Source organism: Canis lupus, chromosome 16 (assembly GCF_011100685.1).
Source record: "Canis lupus familiaris isolate Mischka breed German Shepherd chromosome 16, alternate assembly UU_Cfam_GSD_1.0, whole genome shotgun sequence".
NCBI lineage: Eukaryota > Metazoa > Chordata > Mammalia > Carnivora > Canidae > Canis > Canis lupus.
In genome coordinates, this window is record NC_049237.1 from 20509078 (window position 1) to 20529636 (window position 20559).

The 20559-nt window shown below is 46.3% G+C and overlaps 1 protein-coding gene across 5 annotated transcripts in view; it reads left to right on the forward strand.

The window, feature by feature from the left end:
* Positions 1–801: 801 nt before the first annotated feature.
* DNAJB6 (DnaJ heat shock protein family (Hsp40) member B6) overlaps positions 802–20559 on the forward strand; it is a 73785-nt gene continuing 54027 nt past the window's right edge. For 2 of the 5 annotated variants that reach the window (XM_038559837.1, XM_038559841.1), the window contains exon 1: positions 802–905. The gene's annotated coding sequence lies outside the window, so the exon portion shown is untranslated. Of the gene's footprint in view, positions 906–1333; positions 1384–20559 lie in introns of those variants that run through there. The other 3 variants (XM_038559839.1, XM_038559840.1, XM_038559838.1) reach the window with 2 other exon arrangements.

Below are 20559 nucleotides of genomic sequence, written 5' to 3' on the forward strand. Positions count from 1 at the left end.
CTCTGCAGGTGGGGGTGGGGATCAGTTCCAGGAGGAGAGCAGCTGAGGCTCTGCAGGTGGGGATGGGGGTCAGTTCCAGGAGGGGGGCTGCTGAGGCTCTGCAGGTGGGGGTGGGGGTCAGTTCCAGGAGGGGGGCAGGGGAGGGTCTGCAGGTGGGGGTGGGGGTCAGTTCCAGGAGGGGGGGGAGGGGAGGCTCTGCAGGTGGGGGTGGGGGTCAGTTCCAGGAGGGGGGCAGCTGAGGCTCTGCAGGTGGGGGTGGGGGTCAGTTCCAGGAGGGGGGCAGGGGAGGGTCTGCAGGTGGGGATGGGGGTCAGTTCCAGGAGGGGGGCAGGGGAGGGTCTGCAGGTGGGGATGGGGGTCAGTTCCAGGAGGGGGGCAGCTGAGGCTCTGCAGGTGGGGGTGGGGGTCAGTTCCAGGAGGGGGGCAGGGGAGGCTCTGCGGTCCCTGGAGCCGCGGTCACCTTGTTTTCCTGCTACTAGAGGGGACACGACAAAGAGCACTGTCGCGGGGGGCGGCGGGCGCGGGCCCGGCCTCCTGACCGGCCGCCCAGGCTGAGTGTGTGTGACGGCCGCCGCTCGGTGGGGTGGGCGCGGGACAGCACCCCCGGGGGCGCCGGGACGCCGCGGCTGGCCCTTCCCTTCCACCCCCGCCCAAGCCGGGCCTCGACGAACCTTCGGGAACGCGGGCGGGGCGGGGCGCATGCGCGGCGTCAGGGCCGGGCGGAAGTGTACGTCGCCGTGCCGCCGCCGCGTGACGCACTTCCTGTTTGTTGTCGGAGAAAGGAGAGAAAGGAAAGCGCGAGGAGCCGCCGCCGCCGCCGCTGCCAGCGCCGCTGTGCCGGAGCCGAGGGGACCCGGGCCGCCGCCCCGCCGCGCCTCCTGCCCGCCGCCGGCTCCCTGTCCTGGGTGAGCGTCGCCCTCGGGCGGGGGGCGGGCCTGGGACCGGTGTGGGGCCGCGCCGGGGCGGGGGGCTCGGGCCCGGGGTCGGGGATCTGGGGCCTGCCGTGGGGCCGGCCTTCCGAGGTGAGCGTCGGGCTGGGGTGTCTGCGGGCTGCCGGGCCGGGGCCGGGGGCGCGGGCGCGGCGGGTGGGGGTGGCGGGGCCCGGGCCGGCGGTGAGGCCGGGGCGGCGGGGGCGGGCGGCGGGCGTGGGCGTCGGGCTGGGTGCACGGGGGCCCGGCCCGGGGCGGGGCCGGGGTCAGGAGTCGCGGCCCGGGGCGGGGGCGGGCCCCGGGGTCGGGGCGGCCTTCGCCCTTGGTTCGCCCCGCGCCGGCGGTTGGGCCGGGGCTCGGGCGGGGGGCGGGCTGGGCGGGGGCCCCGCCGCGGGAAGGCAGGTTTTTACTCTTCATAAAGCCCCACGTGGATGACCCCAAAGCCAGAGACGAGGTAGGTCTGCAGAGGGTGGCAGTCTGGGGGAGGACGCCCCGAACACGGAGACCAGGAAGCGGCTCCGGGAGACGCGAAGCCGCGTTCCCGGAACTTCCCACTAATTGTTTAAAAGTTTTCGGATGAGCAAAACGCCCGGATCTCACCCAAACAGCCGGTTTGGTCTGTTGCTTCAGAGTGTGTCATGATTTATAGGAGTGAGGTTTACGTCAGCCTGTGCCCAAGGAAGGGGACAATTGAGGCACGGAGGGTAGGTGGCCTACCGTGTGGTCCCGGAAGGTCTTCGAGCGAGCCCGGGGTTGGCAGGGGGGCGGGGGGGGGGGGGGAGGTTCGGCTCTGGCCGGGACTAGTCGGCTGCCAGCGAGAGGAGGGGTTAGCAAGCCCGTGGAACTTGTTGCTGCTTTTCTGCTGTAATCGTGTCGAATAATGATGCGGGTCCAAATGTTTCCGCACTGTGCTTCCCTCCCGCGTCTCCCAGATACCCCAACCCCCGGTTCCCTGGGAAGTTCATAATGTGCACTTTTAACTACTTTGGGGTTAGTACTTGCGTGTTTGTGTAACAAAAGGATGTGTGGTTTTTATGCATAGTAGCCGGTAAGTGGTGGAATGTTCTGGATAAGGCGCATGGGAGTTGGGGAAGTACATTGGCTTGGTGGGGTGGGCTGAGCCTAAGCCTCAACTTGTTGCTTAGGGTTTGGGACTTAAGGAGCAGTTAGGGGATTTCACAGGAGTTCAGCACCCACTTAAAAAATCTGTGTTTTAAATTTGTTTCCTTGATTTGAGATTGGTGTATTTGAGAGGTTTTTCTGGCTGCGGGACAGACTTATCCGGAGGGCTGGGTGGAGAGCGGTGTTTAATATTCTGAAGACTAAATTATGGACGAGGAATGATAGTACACCTGCAATTAAGTGGCACACAATAGCTTTTGTCTTTCAGCAAGCCCATTATTTTTCGTAGGTGTAAATATTAAGAGTAGAACCATTTTCCTCTGTTTTCACTTTGTTTTTGGACATCTTTATTATTTATTTTAAAGGATGTATATTTTTTAAGATCTTATTTATTTATTCATGAGAGAGAGAGGCATAGGGAGAAGCAGGCTCCATGCAGGGAACCTGATGCGCGACTCGGTCCCAGGACTCCAGGATCACACCCTGGGCCGAAGGCAGACGCTAAACCACTGAGCCACCCAGGGCTCCCCTGTTTTGGACACTTTTAAAACGATTCTACTCCCTACCATTAGTAGTTTCTGACTCGCAAACTCAAAAACCAGGTTGGGGCAGGGGATGGTGTTTGCATATTTTTTAGTTTGTTTTATTTAAGAGGGCACTTTAAAATTCAGTAAGTTTATAATTTTATTTACTTAACTTATTTTAAAGGCTTGCTTTATTTATTGGAGAGAGTGAGCTCAGCAAGGGCAGAGGGAGAAGCAGAGTAGGGAGCCTGCCCTGGGGCTCCATCCCAGATCTCAGGACCCTGGGATCTTGACCAGAGCCATCCAGCCGCCCTTAGTGAGTTATTTTAAATTCACTTTTCAGGGTTGCAGTGTACTACTGTTACCTTGGTGATGTTCTGTTACCTTCCACAGTTGCTGGGACTGCCCATTACAGGTCATCTGCTGTGTTAGTTAAGGGTTGAGGGTGATTGCATGCCTTTTCTGTTGCAGGATGGTAAGGATTAAGTGAATGGAATCAGCCTCTATTTGTAAATTAGAAAGGCTTTTTTTCTTGGAAATCTAAAATTTAGAGTGGGGGTGGTCTGAGAACTCTGGTTTGCTTTAAATTTGTTCAGAACACCACCTAGTGGTGAAATAGGCGTAATTGCAGGTTTATTAGGGAATTTAGGATGGGGACAGTGGCCAACAGGAATTAACAAATGCTGTCGTTTCTCTTTGATAAATAAGATTTGTGAGAACTTGAAATTCAGGAGGTAAATGAGAAGAACAGCAAGGTTGGTGAAGATAAGAATAGTGGTAGAAATTATAATGTAGGAATGGAAGGACGATTGACTAATTGTAATCTCTACCTTGACCTCGGCGCTTGAACTCACAACTTTAAGATCAGGAGTCACATGTTCTACCAATTGAATTAGCCAGGTGCCCTGGAAAGACTATTTTATTTTAATTTTTAAAAGATTTTATTTATTTATTCATGGCAGACACAGAGAGAGAGAGAGAGAGAGAGAGAGGCAGAGACACAGGCAGAGGGAGAAACAGGCTCCATGCAGGGAGCCCGACGTGGTACTCAATCCCAGGTCTCCAGGATCACACCCCAGGCTGAAGGCGGCGCTAAACTGCTGGGCCACAGGGGCTGCCCTGGAAAGACTATTTTAAAGCCTAAATGGAGAAAATGACTTATGGATAACTCAGTTTGGAGAAAAAATTTTTTTGACCATTTAGTTTTTTAAAGATTTTATTTATTTATTCATGAGAGACACACAGAGAGAGGCAGAGACAGGCAGAGGGAGAAGCAGGCTCCCTGCAGGGAGCCTGATGTAGGACTCCTGGGACTCCAGGACTAGGACCATGCCCCCGGCCAAAGGCAGGCACTAAACCACTGAGCCACCCAGGGATCCCCCCTTGTATTAATATCCTGCTTAGGAAAAGTAAGTTTAAAAAAATACTTCACTATTACTATTATTTCACTTCATATTTAAGGTGGGGAAAATTAATTTCTGAAAAAAATTATAAACGGGGCACCTGGCTAGTTCCATCAGTGGTGTGCACAACATTTGGTCTCAGTTGTGAGTTGGAGCTGTGTTGGATGTAGAGATTACTGAAAAATGTTGAAAAAAATTATAAAGTAGTTAGGTTTCTTTTTTTTTTTTTTAAGATTTTATTTATTTATTCATGAGAGACACAGAAAGAGAGGCAGAGACACAGGTAGAGGGAGGAGAAGCAGGCTCCGTTCAAGGAGCCTGACGTGGGACTTGATCCCAGGAGTTCAGGATCACGTCCTGAGCCAAAGGCAGACGCTCAACCGCTGAGCCACCCAGGCATCCCGGTAGTTACATTTCTAAGGATTGCATTTTATGCCGTAATGGAGAGGAATCTTTTATTTATATACCTCTAATACCTTATTTCAGAAGTCTCTTACTTGGGCATAGCTTGGTTTTCTCTGAAAACTGTTACCCTGACATCAGTCTTAAGTAAGAAAACAAACAATAGCCATTGTGAAAGACTGTGAGGTAGTAGAGCTGCAAGGAGTTTTTGTGTTTGGTTGTATTTGTTTATCAAAATACTCCAGTTATTTTAGGATATTTAAGTTCAGTTGCAAGGATCAGTTGTATTTGGAAAGCTAATTTCTTCAGGTAGCATGTGATTTGTACCCTTTAATTCTCATTCTACTTTTCACCAGCACAGGTGGTTATAGGGCCTTCTGTGTGTTTCTTTAGGGTAGGCCTGGAATCGTCACTTCTGTGCTCTCTTTGTGCCTAAGGCCCACAGTGCTGAGAAAACATGATTTGGGGTGGATCTTTGTCCTGCTTACACTTCGTGTTTCATAATGGAATCCAGACTTCAGGAGAGTTGGGGGCGAAAGTACTCCGTTTGAGTTCACAGGTACCAGGACTGTGTACTTGCTATGTGTCCTGTTTATTTTAACAAAAAGAGCTTAGTTATGTCTGTGAGGGTCTAATAGTTGTTGATTACTGGTTTTGGCGATCAGTGGTCTCAGATCTTGAGTTGAATGGAAATAGTGTCCTTGCTTATTTCAGGAATAGCTGATGGCATATTGGCTCCGTAGGTAAGTAGATGGTCTGTGATAAGCAGTAATAGTTCACGACTGTGTCCCATCTCATGTGTGCAACCCAATTCCCTCCCCTCTCCCGTCCCCCAGCCAATGTATTCTGGGAATTCTCACGTAACAAAGTGACATATAGGAAACTTCTCCAGATTTATTAATTTATTATTAAAGGTCTTGCCTGCTTCCATTCCATTAAGCAAATTGCATTGCCCTAAATTAGCTTGATGCCATACAAGAATAAACATTTAAAAAGATGGTTTCTTGGGGCGCCTGGCTGGCTCAGTCCATAGGGCATGTGACTGTTAGTCTTGGATTGGTTGTAAGTTCAAGCCCCATGTTGGGTATAGAGATTACTTAAAATCTTAAGAAAGAAATGAGAATGTTCTTTTAATTTTTTTTTTTTTTTTTAAAGATTTTACTTATTTGAGAGAGAGAGATTGCACGAGTGGGGAGGAGAGGGTGAAGGAGGCTCACTGCTGAGCAGGGAGCCCAATGTGGGGCTCGATCCCAGGACCCCAGGACCACGACCTGAACTGAAGGCAGACACCCAACCAACTGAGCCACTCAGATGCCCCATAAAAATGGTTTCTTTACAGTTACCTCTTTTTTGAGTTAATAGAAGTAATGAGTATTTTGATTTGCTGGGTTTTTAAGCTAAAGCTAGGAAATGTGTTAAATGGATATATATGACCTTTCGCTGGAATTATGTTATAACAATGTATAATGAGCGGCAGTCTGTGGGTGGATAAGAAGAAAAGGCATTGTGCAAGGAGGGTTTTCTCCCTTCCCGAACATTTTCAGCATTTAGTCTCATAGGTTGGAAAGGAACAAAGGAGGTTTTTGTTTTGCAAGCAGAGCAAGGTTTCTTAGATGTTAGGTGAAGAGGTATTTGCGAAAGGTCTTATGGAAAGATGGTCACTTCTGCCCAGTAACATCTTACGTGGTAGTTGGCCAGTATTTGGGATATGGAATAACAACATCCTGGAATGTGGAGGGGTCTAAGTCATCCACTAGGCTTGAGGATCTTGACTCAGGGATAGTCTGTAGAGGTCTGAGAGGCTAACATATAGCAGTCATGTTGGGCACATACTTTTTTTTTTTTTTTTTTTTTAAAGATTTTATTCATTTACTCATGACAGACACAGAGAGGCAGAGACATAGGCAGAGGGAGAAGCAGGCTCCATGCAGGGAGCCTGACGTGGGACTCGATCTCGAGTCTCCAGGATCACACCCTGGGCTGAAGGCGGCACTAAACCGCTGGGCCACCAGGGCAAGGCACATACATTCTTGAGTTTTTTTTTCTCCTTTAGAAAAAGCAAAACCAAGGTTTCGTAACTGAAGGGGGCCAACTAGGCTGTGCAGAAAACTTGCTTTTTTAGAGCTAACTCCTCCTGGAGCACCTCACATAGCTCATCAGATAACTGATGTATTTATAGTCAAAGCTGATAGTAGAGAAGTTTCAGGGACGAGAGTACAGGGAAGCCAAGCAGTGCCTCCTAAATCACATGAAGCTCTTTGGGTAAAGGGGATATCGAGATGGATCTGATCCCACCTTTTCTCTGAGGCCAACCTTCATTGCTGTTTCCTCATCTTTGCCTTATCCCCTGCAGATCATTTGTTTCTGCAGCTAGTTTCTGGGGCCAGGTGGGGGAAGGTGGTATTTGGAGAGGGATAGTAATTTTGTACTGGCTTAGCTGTGTCCTTGGATAATTTGTTATATTTCACTTACATCTTTGTTGTGGAGCAAGAGTGTTCTTTCTGTAGTTAGAACTTTTCTTTTTCTGCAGACTGTTTTGCCTGCAGTTGAATATTTTTTTTAAAGATTTTTTTATTTATTCATGAGAGACACAGAGGCAGGCAGAGACATAGGCAGAGGGAGAAGCAGGTTCCATGCAGGGAGCCTGATATGGAACTCGATCCGGGGACCGTGGGATCATGCCCTGAGCCAAAGGCAGATGCTCAACCGCTGAGCCATCCAGGCATCCCAGTTGAGGAGTATTTGATTCAAGGGGCTGTATCCTTAGAGATCATGTATTTAGAGAAGAATGAAGTGGCTAGATTGATCAGAGGAAGTCTTAAAGTGAATAAGGTGAGCTTTTGAAGGTAACCAAGAGGTTCGAGAACCTGTAAAGTGCCTTTCTGGTACTTTTTCAATGATACATAGAAATAGAAGTCAGTAAAGGCAGTTTGGATGGATATTCTACGTAATTTTTTCTCTTGATAGTAAAGGGGAAATTTCAGACACTTAGGAAAAATGACGAGACTTATTTTACCCAGAATTCTGCTTGTAGTCCAGAATGCTCTAGTAATAAAACTTGTAAATAAAGATGGCTTAATTCTTCTGTAGAGTAATTGTAAGAGATGATGGTAGCTGACTTCACTTTGGGAATCAGACCTGTGTTTTGGTATCAAGGTTATGGTATGTGGGTTCAAGTAGCAAGCAACTATAGGGAAGTGGGTACTTGAGCTACTAGCCTTCACTCCTAGGAAGCATCTTGGGTACTGAGTATGTTTATACTTTAATTCATTTGTTGTGATTGTAGTCTCCATGGAAAACGTGAGAGTCTTAATGGGCAGGCTTGGACACTTAGGAGTTAGATGAGAGAGACCCTTAATCCAAAAGCTGAAAGGAGAAGGTGTTCACACTTAGTGGGCTGGTATGTTGTGAGGACTGATTTTACTCCGCAGCTGTATCCTCAGAGGAGCCAAAGACCACACAACTCGTCTCTTGTTGACAGGACTGTGGACGCATAACCTAGGTGACATGGGAAGTCCTCTTTCCAGAGAGAAACTAGTCCATGATCATTTGGGTACAGTGAATTGGATGAGAAGATGAGATTAGAATGTATGATACCTGGCATATGTTGGGTATGCAATAACATTTTATTTTATTTATTTTTTATTTTTTTTTAAAGATTTTATTTTATTTATTCATGAGAGACAGAGAGAGGGAGGCAGAGACACAGGCAAAGGGAGAAGCAGGCTCCATTCAGGGAGCCCGACATGGGACTCGATCCCGGGTCTCCAGGATCACGCCCTGGGCTGAAGGCGGTGCTAAACCACTGAGCCATCCAGGGATTCCCTGCAATAACATTTTAATATTTTGCCAATTTGGTTTAGTCAGAATTCATTCTGGTAAGTAGACCGGCAACCTTGGATTTGCATTCTGTTTTTTTTTTTTAAGATTTTAAAATTTATTTCAGAGAGCATGGGGGGGGGGTGGCCCAGAGGGAGAAGCAGAGTCTCCGCTGAGCAGGGACTCCCCCACCTCCCCAGTAGAGAGTTCTGATCTCTGGGATCCCTGGATCACAACTGGATTCAGCAGATGCCTCACCTACTGAGCGCCCCCCAGGTTTGCATTCTACGTGAATATTTGTATGGATCACCTACCTGAGGTACTTTTTTTAAAGTGCAAATTCACAGGCTCATGTAGTATTAGGGGAGATAGCATCTTCTGGATCAGGCCTAAGAATCCTCAATTAGATGTTTTTCTTTCCCCACGAATATGAGGTCACAGTGGACCGCAGTATGGTACTGCTGCTTGGGGCCCCTGTGTGGCTGGTTCTGGTGCCTGCCCTGTGCTTTCCCTGACTCATTTCAGAGTCTGAGTTGCCCTCCATCTCACGTGGGTAGGAGCACTCTGAGTTGACTGACCACTTTTTTCAGCCCTAGCAACATGTACCCACTTGATGAGTATTCCCATGTTGAAGCAACGGATATTAGGAGACAAAGCTTGGCTTCTAGTGGTCTCTGTGATTTGGTTTTAAAAAGTCACAAACACCAACCATTAGGTAGAAAAATGGGCAAACGATGCAGATTCAGTCGTTCAGTGGAAGCACATCAGATAGCTCTTGAATATGAAAAGTTGCTTCTTTTTGTGGATGCAGAACAGAGCGGGCTTCACTTAATCGGTTGGAAAGGTGTTGTTTCTGAGCTCCTGAGCCCGGGTAGGGTGTAAATTGGTGCAGCCTCCCCAGAACCCAGATAGGCAGTGTCTTACACATTTTTCTGAGGTAGAAATTCCTACACCGGACCTCTTGAGATACTTGTGTGGCACTGTGGTGGTGACGAGGGCGGCCTCTGCATGGTGGGCCTGGGGCTGATTTGGACTCCTGGTGCGCCACCACTGTGGTGCATGACTCTGGACCTCAGACTTCCTGACACAGCAACAGGGACAGCGGTCCTGGCTTCCTGGTGCCTGAGCACATGCTGGACACAGGATGGGCTCAAGTGTTAGCTGTGTCAGGGTGTTTGCGTATCCACAGTGCCTGTTGCCCTGTAAAAGGGGAAACTGGCCTGTACGTGTTTGTTCTGAAACTGCCCTGCCAGTGTCTGAGCCACTGTAGGGCCTCTTCCCTGGAAGCTGGGTGTACAGGCCTGTGGCCTGCTTTCCAGCTGACCCTTAATTCTGCTATTGTTGCCTCTGCTTCCATATTTTTTTTCTTTCTTGTACTACATATATTTTTTTTATTTTGGTCATTTAATCCTGAATTTTTTTTTGAGATAAAATTAGTATGTAATGTATGTTTTTGGTGTATGTGTAGGTGTTGCACATTTGTATAGTGTAGTGTGATTATAGCTGTAGTTAATACCTTTATGAGGATACATTGTTATCTTTGTATATTTTTATACCTTATAATGTTCTCCTCAGATTCAACTTGGGTGCTTTACGTAAAGTTTAAAGTTTAAATAGATGCTATTTTAAATGGCTTTCACTGCCTCGATTTAGCCTTGTAGGCAGCAGGTGCATTCAAGTCATACACATGTTGTTTGGCTGAACACAGATTGGGAAGAAATGGTTTTAGAAATGCCTTTCCAGCTTTAGCACAAAAAATTGACCTTAGGAAAGTAGCTAGTGATGGTCTCTGTAGAGTCCTCAGTGTGTTACGGACCCACGGAATGTGAAAAAGATCATATCATGGTCATAGACTAAGTGGCAGCCAATCAGAATGTTTGCTAATTTGCTAATAAGTCTCCCTAAAAATGAAACCGTTGGAAGATTTAATTAGGGAATACAAACTCTTTATGCACCAGCATTTATATTACTGAGTATAAGATACTGAGTTTTCAGCTTACTCACCTGTTGGAATGTGAAGGAACTTTGGTAGTTTCCTGAGGTTCTGTAGTGCAGAGTAACTCTGTACCCATTCAGTAAGCCTCGTAATTTGCCAGGGAGTGGATTACTGAGCTCATAAAGGTAACATGGTGTGGGTTCTGCCCTCAAGGAGCCTATGGATATGATAAAGTGATAAATGTTATATAAGATCCAATCCACGGTCAAGAGGGCTACTCATAAGTGTGTCCTCAGGTGAGGAGGTAACCTTGACTTCAGATATGGATGAGGAGTGCACCTGTGAGGGGCACAGAGCAAGAGTTCCAGGCAGAGGATACACTCAGGCCAGAGTGCAGACAGGAAGTGAAGTCTGCTTTGCACAGAGGATGAAATCTGGATGCCAGCCTTTGATGCCGTTTTCCATCTAAGATGATGGGTGTGATGGGTTTTTGCTACTAAAGTAATGAAACTTACTGCATCCAAGTTGTTTTAGAAAAAATAATTAGCATTTTTAACTTATGGGTTTTGTGGATATTACATGTACCCACTTGCAAATCAATTTTTAAAAATGTTAAAAAAAAGTAAAGATGATCGGCATGAAAAGTACAAATCAGACCAGAAATCGGTAAAGTTTGTTAAATGGGAACCCTTGAAGGGTTTGCATGGGTCTCAGCCCTGCCCACTGTGGTTATAGCTGTATAGCTGTGGTGGTTCTGTGGTGGGCTCAAGACAGGTGGGGAGAGGTGAAAGGGGGGAGGGGATGGGGTGGGGAGGCAGGGGCGGTAACTGGTGGCTCTTGGTGATTGGTTAAGGCGGGCTGAGAATGGGATGGGTCAGTCACAGGAGATTGTGTCCAGATTTGAGAGTGCTTTGTTCAGGCCATTGAGGTCCACAGTGACTGTTGATTCAGTTGGATTAACCTCTAAAATTGTCACTGTTCATCTTTTTTGCCTCATTGTTGCTGCTTTTGTCTTGTACACATTTTCTGCATTTTGTAGTTTTAATTGAACATTTTATGTGAATTCTTTTTAGAATTCTTTTTAGAATTCTTCCTGGTTGCCCTGGAGTCTGCAGTGTATATTTACAACTAACAAGTGCACAGTCACGTGACCCTACAATGCTGTGGTAGTGTAGGTGCCTTAGGACTGCAGTTCCTAATTCCCTCCTGCCTTGTGGAGTTGTGTTCATTTCATTTAGATGGGAGCACGGTTTGCACAGAAGCATACATAATATGTTGTTGCTGTTACTTGAACTGTTCTCTTTTGCACCAATTAAGAATAAGAAAAAGTTGGGAAGTCTGGGTGGCTCAGTGGTTGAGCCCTAGTGGTTGAGCCATCTGCCTTTGGCTCAGGTCCTGATCCCAGGGATGAGTCTCGCATTGGGCTCCCTACCAGGAGCCTACTTCTCTCTCTGCCTGTGTCTCTGCCTCTCTCTGTGTGTCTCTCATGAATAAATAAGTGAAATCTTAACAAAAAACAGGGGATCCCTGGGTGGTTCAGTGGTTTAGCACCTGCCTTGGTTCGGCCCGGGGTGTGATCCTGGAGTCCCTGGATCAAGTCCCACATTGGGTTCCCTGCATGGAGCCTGCTTCTCCCTCTGCCTGTGTCTCTGCCCCCCCCCCCCGTGCCTCTCATGAATAAATAAAGTCTTAAAAGAAAGTTAAAAAACAAAAAATAACCAAAAAACACCCAACCATTAAAAAAAAGTTTTATTTTATATCCACTTAAAAAAATATTTTATTTATGAGAGACTTAGAGGCAGAGACACAGGCAGAGGAAGAAGCAGGCTCCACGCATGGAGCCCGATGTGGGACTGGATCCTGAGTCTCCAGGACCAGGCCCTGGGCTGAAGGCGGTGCTACACCACTGAGCCACCCGGGCCGCCCCTATATCCACTTTTCTCTGATGCTCATTACATAGATCTGCATTGATCAGTTTTTGTCCTACCCTTTTCCTTCTCTTTGGAGGACTTCAAATATTTCTTGTTGGGCAGATCTACTGGCAACAAGTACCCTCAATTGTTGGTCAGAAAAAGTCTTCACTTTTGAAGGGTAGTTTTACAGGCTGCAGCACTGGAGGTTGGTCCCCTACCCCCGGTAAAAATACTTCACTCCTTTCTTTCTTGCATGGATGCCATTCTTACAGTTTTTTCCTTAGAGGTAAGGTGTTTTTTTAAATCCCTCTGGCTGCTTTCAAGATTTTTTGGTCTTTGATTTTCTGAAGTTTCAGTGCAATATGTGGATGCACAGCTTTTTGGCATTTATCCCACATGGTGTTATCTCATCTCAGATGTGTGGTTTGGTGCCTGATGTGAATTTGGAGAAAATTGTCAGTCATTTATTGCTTCAGGGTTGGTTGATGCCTCAGAGCACTGTCTCCACTTCTTCCTTCTGCTCTGGCACTCCCTCGACCTGTCCTGCACTCTGCTAAGCTGTCCCACAGCTTGTTGGTATCCTGTTGCCTGCTTTCCCCCTTGTTTTCCAGTGTTATAAGTTTCTAACCTTCTGTTGTATTCCCCAGCCAGGTCCAGTTTACTAATGATAATGAGCTCACCTAATTTCTACTGGGCTTTTGGTCCCTGGCATTTCTTTTTGACTCCTAGAATTTTCACCTCTGCCTGCATTCCTCATCTGTTCTAGCATAGGGTCTACATTTGGCATTTAAGCTTTTAGTGTAATAATCCTAGTTTTACCAAATTCTTGGTTTGATGATTCCAGTCTTCCTGCTGTGTCTGCTTAGGCTTGTCAGACTGGGTCTCACCATTTAGTGTGCCTTGTAATGTTTAAGGGTGGGCATGATGTACCAGCCCAAGGAGGACCGCCACCCACAGGTCTTTGCCATGTGAGGCCAGGTGGGGGAAGGGGGTGGTTTCCGCGCCCCCCCCCCCCCCCCCCCCAGTAGGTGTCAGTCTACTGTCGGCTCACTTCACTGGTGCTTTCCAGTCCGCGCCGCCATCATGTCCCACCCAGGCCAGACAGGAGGCCAGGACCACAGTCGGGTATTTCCCTGCCCCCAGGTGGGTTGGGCTTTGGTAAAATGGTTTCCTCTGACGGTAGATCTCGAGAAGAACAGGAAATTTTGGTATTTTTAAATGGTTCTTTCCCCCTTCCCTTGCCTAAAGCACCAGCGTGTTTTTGTTCCCATGTTTCCTGGGAGGGCTTGGTAGAGCTCCTGGATGTGAAACTTCAGAGGGCATGTTAACTCAGCCTTGTCCTCCTGTCCACACGAAGCTGCTAGCAGTCCACCCTAATGACACTTCAATGTCCCTACCCTTCACTGCTTCCTGTGGAGGGGTCTACTGTGCAAATTGTGGTCTTGTCCACCTGTGTTTCTAGTGTGGGGACATACTTTTGTTGGCAGATGTCAAAAGAGCTATTGATTTCTCAGTTGAACCTTTTACTCATGAGGATGGCGTGGTGACTACTTTGGTTCTTATGTGCTGGGCTGGAAACTAGAAGTTCTTGTATTTTTTTTTTATATTTTAAAAATCATTTAAATTAATTTTGCTTAGTTCTTGTGTGTGTGTTTTATTTTATTTTATTTTATTTTATTTTTTTTAAATTTTTTTTTTAATTTTATTTATTTATGATAGTCATATATATATATAGAGAGAGAGGCAGAGACATAGGCAGAGGGAGAAGCAGGCTCCATGCACCGGGAGCCTGACGTGGGATTCGATCCGGGGTCTCCAGGATCGCACCCTGGGCCAAAGGCAGGCGCCAAACCACTGCGCCACCCAGGGATCCCTTGTGTGTGTGTTTTAAAGATTTTATTTATTCATGAGAGACCGACCGAGAGAGAGAGAGAGAGAGAGAGAGAGAGAGAGAGAGAGAGAGAGAGAGAGGCAGAAACACAGGCAGAGGGAGAAGCAGGCTCCATGCAGGGAGCCCGATGTGGGACTCGATTCCCGGTCTCCAGGATCACACCCTGGGCTGTAGGCGGCACTAAACCACTGAGCCACCGGGGCTGCCCAGTTCTTGTGTTTTTAAGCAAAATTTTTATGTAGGTTTCAGGAGGAGAGAAAGTAAAATAGGTCTGTTTTATGTATGAAACCTATATGTTTATCTCAAAAGATGTTGACCTTATGGATTTATCCTGACACCCTCACATACCCATTGAGATGAACTGGGCACAGAGAGACACAGTCCGCTTGGTGCAGGCACAGCCATCATCTCCATATATAGATTTTGCAGCATTTGTAGTGTAGGTGCTGGGGCAAGAACACTTTCATAGTAACTTGCTTTCAACTGTTTTGTTAGTCTGATACTGGTAAACTGGTCAAGGGGCTGAAAGACTTAGGGATGACGTCTACACTTATAACTACCACCCCATCTCCTATGCTGTAGATACATTCACCATAGATGTACCTTGAGATATTCATAATTACTGTATGAAACCATACTGATGGGCAAGCACCTACAAATATTTTTAATCCTGTCATTGGAAACCTATATGCGTGCATGCATACATACATTTATTTATTTATTTAGATTTTATTTATCTGTCATGAGAGGCACACAGGCAGAGACACAGGCAGAGGGAGAAGCAGGCTCCATGCAGGGAGCCTGATGTGGGACTTGATCCTGGGTCTCCAGGGTCATGCCCTGGGCTGGAGGCAGTGCTAAATGGCAAAGCCACCCTAGCTGCCTGGAAACTTTACTTATTTATTTAAGGTTTTAATTATTTGTGTGAGAGAGGCAGAGACATAGGCAGAAGGAGAAGCAGTCTCCCCTCAGGGAGCCTGATGGGGGGCTTGATCCCAGGATCCCAGGACCCCGGGATCACGACCTGAGCCAAAGGCAGGGGCTCAACCACTGAGCCATCCAGGTGTCCCTATTTTTGGTTTTAATGTACATAATAGTTTAGGTATGTAATTTTTAATACATCTCATGATGTGTATTGGGGAGGTATAACTTAATTTTCCTACTGATGTGGTACTCACTTGTGTTTTGGTACCAATGATCTAGACTTCTGAAAGTCTTGACATTGAGGGTTATTAAGTTTATTAGAAGTAGTTCCTTTGAGGGACTAGTTTCTTTTTTCTTTTTTTTTTATGATAGTCACAGAGAGAGAGAGAGGCAGAGACATAGGCAGAGGGAGAAGCAGGCTCCATGCACTGGGAGCCCGACGTGGGATTCGATCCCGGGTCTCCAGGATCGCGCCCTGGGCCAAAGGCAGGCGCCAAACCGCTGCGCCACCCAGGGATCCCGAGGGACTAGTTTCTTAATGAGGATTAGGTTAGTGGGTTTTCTAAAGAGATGGAGTTAATTTTTTTCACTTAACATGTTTTTTTGGGCATTTAAACAGATTAACAAACTGATTGTCTTAAGCATTTTTTAAGTTTGTATTCTTTTAAGTAATGTACGCCCAAAATGGGCTCGAACACAAAACTCCAAGATCAAGTTGAATGCTCTTTCCGCTGAGCCAGCCCTACACCCCAGAAGCATTTGTTCTTTTTTTTTTTTTTTTTTAAATTTTTATTTATTTATGATAGTCACACAGAGAGAGACAGGCAGAGGGAGAAGCAGGCTCCATGCACCGGGAGCCCGACATGGGACTCGATCCCGGGTCTCCAGGATCGCGCCCTGGGCCAAAGGCAGGCACCAAACCGCTGCGCCACCCAGGGATCCCAGAAGCATTTGTTCTTAACTGAGAGTAGAAAGTGTTCATTTTCTTTAGCTTCCTTAAAATACAGTAGTAGGTCCTGTTAGTGGGTCATGAGAGAAGTTTCAGAATATCCACTAGGAAAGATGTAGTGAGAGAATTGAATTCTCTTCCCATTCCTCATCTGACTTCCCTTTAAGCTTGAATTGATTTCTGTTAGGCAGCTTTAGACCAGCCCTGTGCTTTGTAGAGCTCTGTTCTCTGCCCATGCTTTCCATAACGGAGGTCAGTAGCCACATGGGGCTGCAGGGCCCTTGAAATGTGGCCAGTGTGATCAAGGGACTGAGTTTCTAATTGTATTGAATCATAATGACGTCAGAGTTAATGGCTGCCTGTTGGGAACAGTTTGCGCCGTGAGGCAGTGTGGTTTCAGAGTTTTCCTGGGCCCAGTGGAACCTGCCTAAGGCCTTTGTGGGTACCTGTGCTTTTAGTGTACATGGTCTGCTCTTTCACGTGACATATGCTTCCTTTTTGGCACTTGGATGCAGGAGAGAAGCCGCTTTCTCCAGGTAGCATCTGTAGGTAGTGGGAGGCGGTGGGTAGGCACCATGTTCCTCCCTGGTCCTTGGGTACCCCTGTGAAGAGAAGGCACATGAGGGGGCATGTGTCACACACACATCCCCCCACCCCCAGGGCTTCCATTTTTCTGGTGTTGCCTGGCCTCTGTAATGGCAGTTGCACATGGGAGATGGGATGGGGAAGGTGGGACTCGTGTGTGTGTGTGTGTGTGTGTGTGTGTGTGTGTGTGTCCTAGGTGACAGCCCAATAGCGAGGCCTTACTGCCCCTCTCACACTCCCTGGCAGTTGTAGCTGGGGAGCAGGGATGGTTGGCTGATTTTAGGAGAGAGGTGAAGGTCATTTTGTTTGTGTATTAATTAATTAATTAATTAATAGAGACAGAGAGAGAGGCAGAGACACAGGCAGAGGGAGAAGCAGGCTCCATGCAGGGAACCCGATGTGGGACTCGATTCCGGGACTCCAGGATCACACCCTGGGCTGAAGGCAGGCGCTAAACCGCTGAGCCAGCCAGGGATCCCTATTTATTTTATTTTTTTTTTTAAGATTTTATTCATGAGAGAGACAGAGCCAGAGAGAGACAGAGACCTAGGCAGAGGGTGGAGAAGCAGGCTCCCTGCAAGGAGCCCGATGTGGGACTCTGATTCCAGGATTCTGGGATCACGACCTGAGCCAAAGGCAGGCAGTCAACTGCTGAGCCACCTAGGCATCCTGGTGAAGGCCATTTTAAAGGTTTTGTTGCCACACACATATTTTTTTTTTTTTTTGAGAATAAATGGATGTATTTGATGTTTTAGGAAAAATGGATTAAAGATTCAAATTAGTTTATCTGTGGGTAGGGAAATTGTATATAAAATCTATTTATCTGCACATCTCGTGATTAAGCAGCAGTTAAAGTTGTTTTGGAATTGGATAGTATTTCTAATTTTCCAGATTTCTTTTATCCTGTATTATACAGTCAGCCATATGTTTAGTGTATGGATTTATCATTGTTTTAGAAAAGGCTGTTAATATTTTGAAATACCGTGTTCTGTAGGGAAATTACAGATACAAATTTGTATGTGGCATTTATATATATAGTCACAGATAATCTGTGGATTTTGTTAAGTTTAACTTAATCCTCTTACCCTTACTTGCTCTGAAGCTGTGAGCAGGGGGTGGGTTACACAGCCTGTGGCTGATGCTGCATGCTGGATGCTGTGGTGTCAGGACCTGAGTCTACTCTGCAGGTTCCTAGGAGATGCCCAGGGTCTAAGTGGCTTCTTGGATCTTTATTTATAGGCCTTAGGGTGTTTTCATTTTTATTGTCTTTATAGAGCATATTTTTGAGTTTTTTTTAAAGATTTTATTTATTTATTCATGAGAGAGACATAGAGGCAGAGACACACACAGGCAGAGGTAGAAGCAGGCTCCATGTGGGAGGAGCCTGCTCCATGTGTGCAGGGAGCCCGATGTGGGACTTGATCCTGGGACTTCAGGATCATGACCTGGGCCAAAGGCAGGTGCTAAACCGCTGAGCCACCCAGGGATCCCATATTTTTGAGTTTATGGTAAAACTGGTTGATCTATTTGGCATTTGATAAAAACGGAAAAGGTAGTGTTGATGTAAGAAATGTCCTTCTAGCATCAAGTGTTTGGCTCCCACACTCACAGCACAGTTTGGCATAGGCGGGAGAATTCTACCCTCAAACTTGGGGATGTGAACTGATGGAAACCTTGGGCAATTGACTGTTCCTTTGAGCTGCTCACGGCTGTGGTCGTGACTCCATAGGTACTTGTAATGCCTGGCACAAGACAGGGACATATTTCCTCCTGATTAGGCTAATGATTCAGCCTGAATTATTACTAAACCAAATGCAGCGTCACCAGTACAAACATGTGGATGAAAAAGTTTTTAAAATTCTGTTTTCAGTAGAAGTTGAAAAAAACCTTTCATGAGATGTTAGTGGTTGTGCATGGAATCCTATTAATGAAATCCTGCTGCTTTAGAGGGTGACCCGTAACAGGTTCCTGAATCTCACTTCCCTTCACTACTTTACTCCATTCCTACTGTCGTTTTTCTGATTCCGAAAATGCATTTCATTTGGAATATTTTTTTAATGATCTCCCCAACACCACACAATCATATTTTCTTTAGAAGTTTACTCATCTTGTACTTAAAAGTCATTTTTCTCAAATACATCTCTAATATACCATTTCTTTCTTTTCTTTTTTTCCCTAAGATTTTTATTTATTCATGAGAGGCAGGCTCCTCAGGGAGCCTGATGTGGGACTTGATCCCCGGACCGGCATCACGCCCTGAGCCAAAGGCAGATGCTCAAACCGCTGAGCCACCCAGGCATTCCCCTAATAGACCATTTCTTAAAAATTCCTTTGCTTATAGTCAAAAAGTCCTATTTCTTTGGCATGTTCTTTTTTTTTTTTTTTTTTTTTTAAGATTTTATTTATTTATTCATGAGAGACACACAGAGAGAGGCAGAGACATAGGCAGAGGGAGGAACAGGCTCCCTGCATAGAGCCGGATGTGGGACTCGATCCCGCGTCTCCAGGATCACGCCCTGGGCTGAAGGCAGGCGCTAAACCACTGGGCCATCCAGGCTGCCTTCTTTGGCATGCTCTAAAATTATTCTTGAATAGTGTCTTCTTCTTGAGCCCTAGAGGTAAGCTTTGTACTAAAAGTCTTGCCTTACTAAATTGTCACTTCACAAGTGGGCCATGTGCTTTCATAGTTTCGTCACTGCATATGCTGCTGCTTCAGCTGGAGATAATTTTGCCTCTGCACAGGGAGCTGCTTTCTGTTTCCAGTTCTTCAGGAAGTGGCAGTGTTCTTTTACACTTTTTGCCTGCACTCTCCATACCCTCTCCTCCATGCTCCTCGCATGTTTGTGTTAACTGTCCATGACTAACTTGTTCATGCATCTGTCTGCTAAACTTCGTGACTTATTCCCAGAGCTAGTCTACAATTGTTTTAAATAGTAAATTTGTATGATTAAATTCATTCAGAATTACATCATTGTTTTCCTTGAGAGTAAATATGTTGATGGTAGAATTCTATCAAAAAGGTTTTGATTAAAAGAAAAAAAGGTTTTGATTGATTAGAACAATGGGCCAATGTCACCAAGGTGGAATTTATGGGGGCAAGCTGTGAAGCTCATGTGTCTGAAGAACCACAGTTGCACAGCGGCCATGATGGGAGGCAGGACAGTGAACACATACTCACAGGGACATAACTCAACTTATGTTGATTATTGAGTTCAGGTATGTGTCCTAGGAGAGTTGATGATCTGATGATCCAGGTTCAGAGGAGAAGTGCAGTAGTCTCCTTACATTTTTGTTGGTGACATTCTGGGTACTCAGAAATTGCAGCCTTGGAGCTTGCTCAAGGAGGAACTGTCAAGAAATGTAAATCTGTATTAGTTGAGAGTGAAAAATTGAAGATAAAGCCCCTGAATGTTTGAAGACCTCTGTGTGGAAAAGAAATTGAGCATGCGTTGTGTAACCTGAACCAGGGACCAAAGGGTGACAACTCCCTGGAGGCCCCATCTTTCAGTGTAAAGAATCCAATAACTATTGACAGAGAAAGTTTGGGCTTCTTAGTAGTTATTGTAGTAGGGATGCCTTTTTTTTTTTTTTTTTAAGATTTTTATTTATTCATGAGAGATACAGAAACAGAGAAGGCAGAGAGACAGGCAGAGGGAGAAGCAGGTTCCATGCAGGGAGCCTGATGTGGGACTTGATCCTGGGTCTCCAGGATTACGCCCTGGGCCGAAGGCGGCGCTAAACCGCTGAGCCACCTGGGCTGCCCCATGTAGTAGGGATGCTTTGAGGCAGAGTTGAAACTAGGTTACTTTAAAAGTCCTTTTGGGGCACTTGGGTAGCTCAGTGGTTGAGTCTGTCTTTAGCTCAGGTCGTGATCCTGGGGTCCTGGGATCGAGTCGCATACTGGGCTCCCTGCGAGGAGCCTGCATCTCGCTTTGCCTATGTCTGTGCCCCTCTCTCTGTGTCTCTCTCTTTTTAAATAAATAAAATCTTAAAAAAAAAAATAAGTCCTTTTATTTAACAAGAACATACTGGTTCTGCTGGCCCAAGTCTATGCTTTGAAAAGCACTAGGTTATTTTCAGAATGATAGTTTTTTAATTCTAGCATTTTTTCTGTATTTGTTAGGTGGAATTCTTTTTTTTTTTTTTTTTTAAGATTTTATTT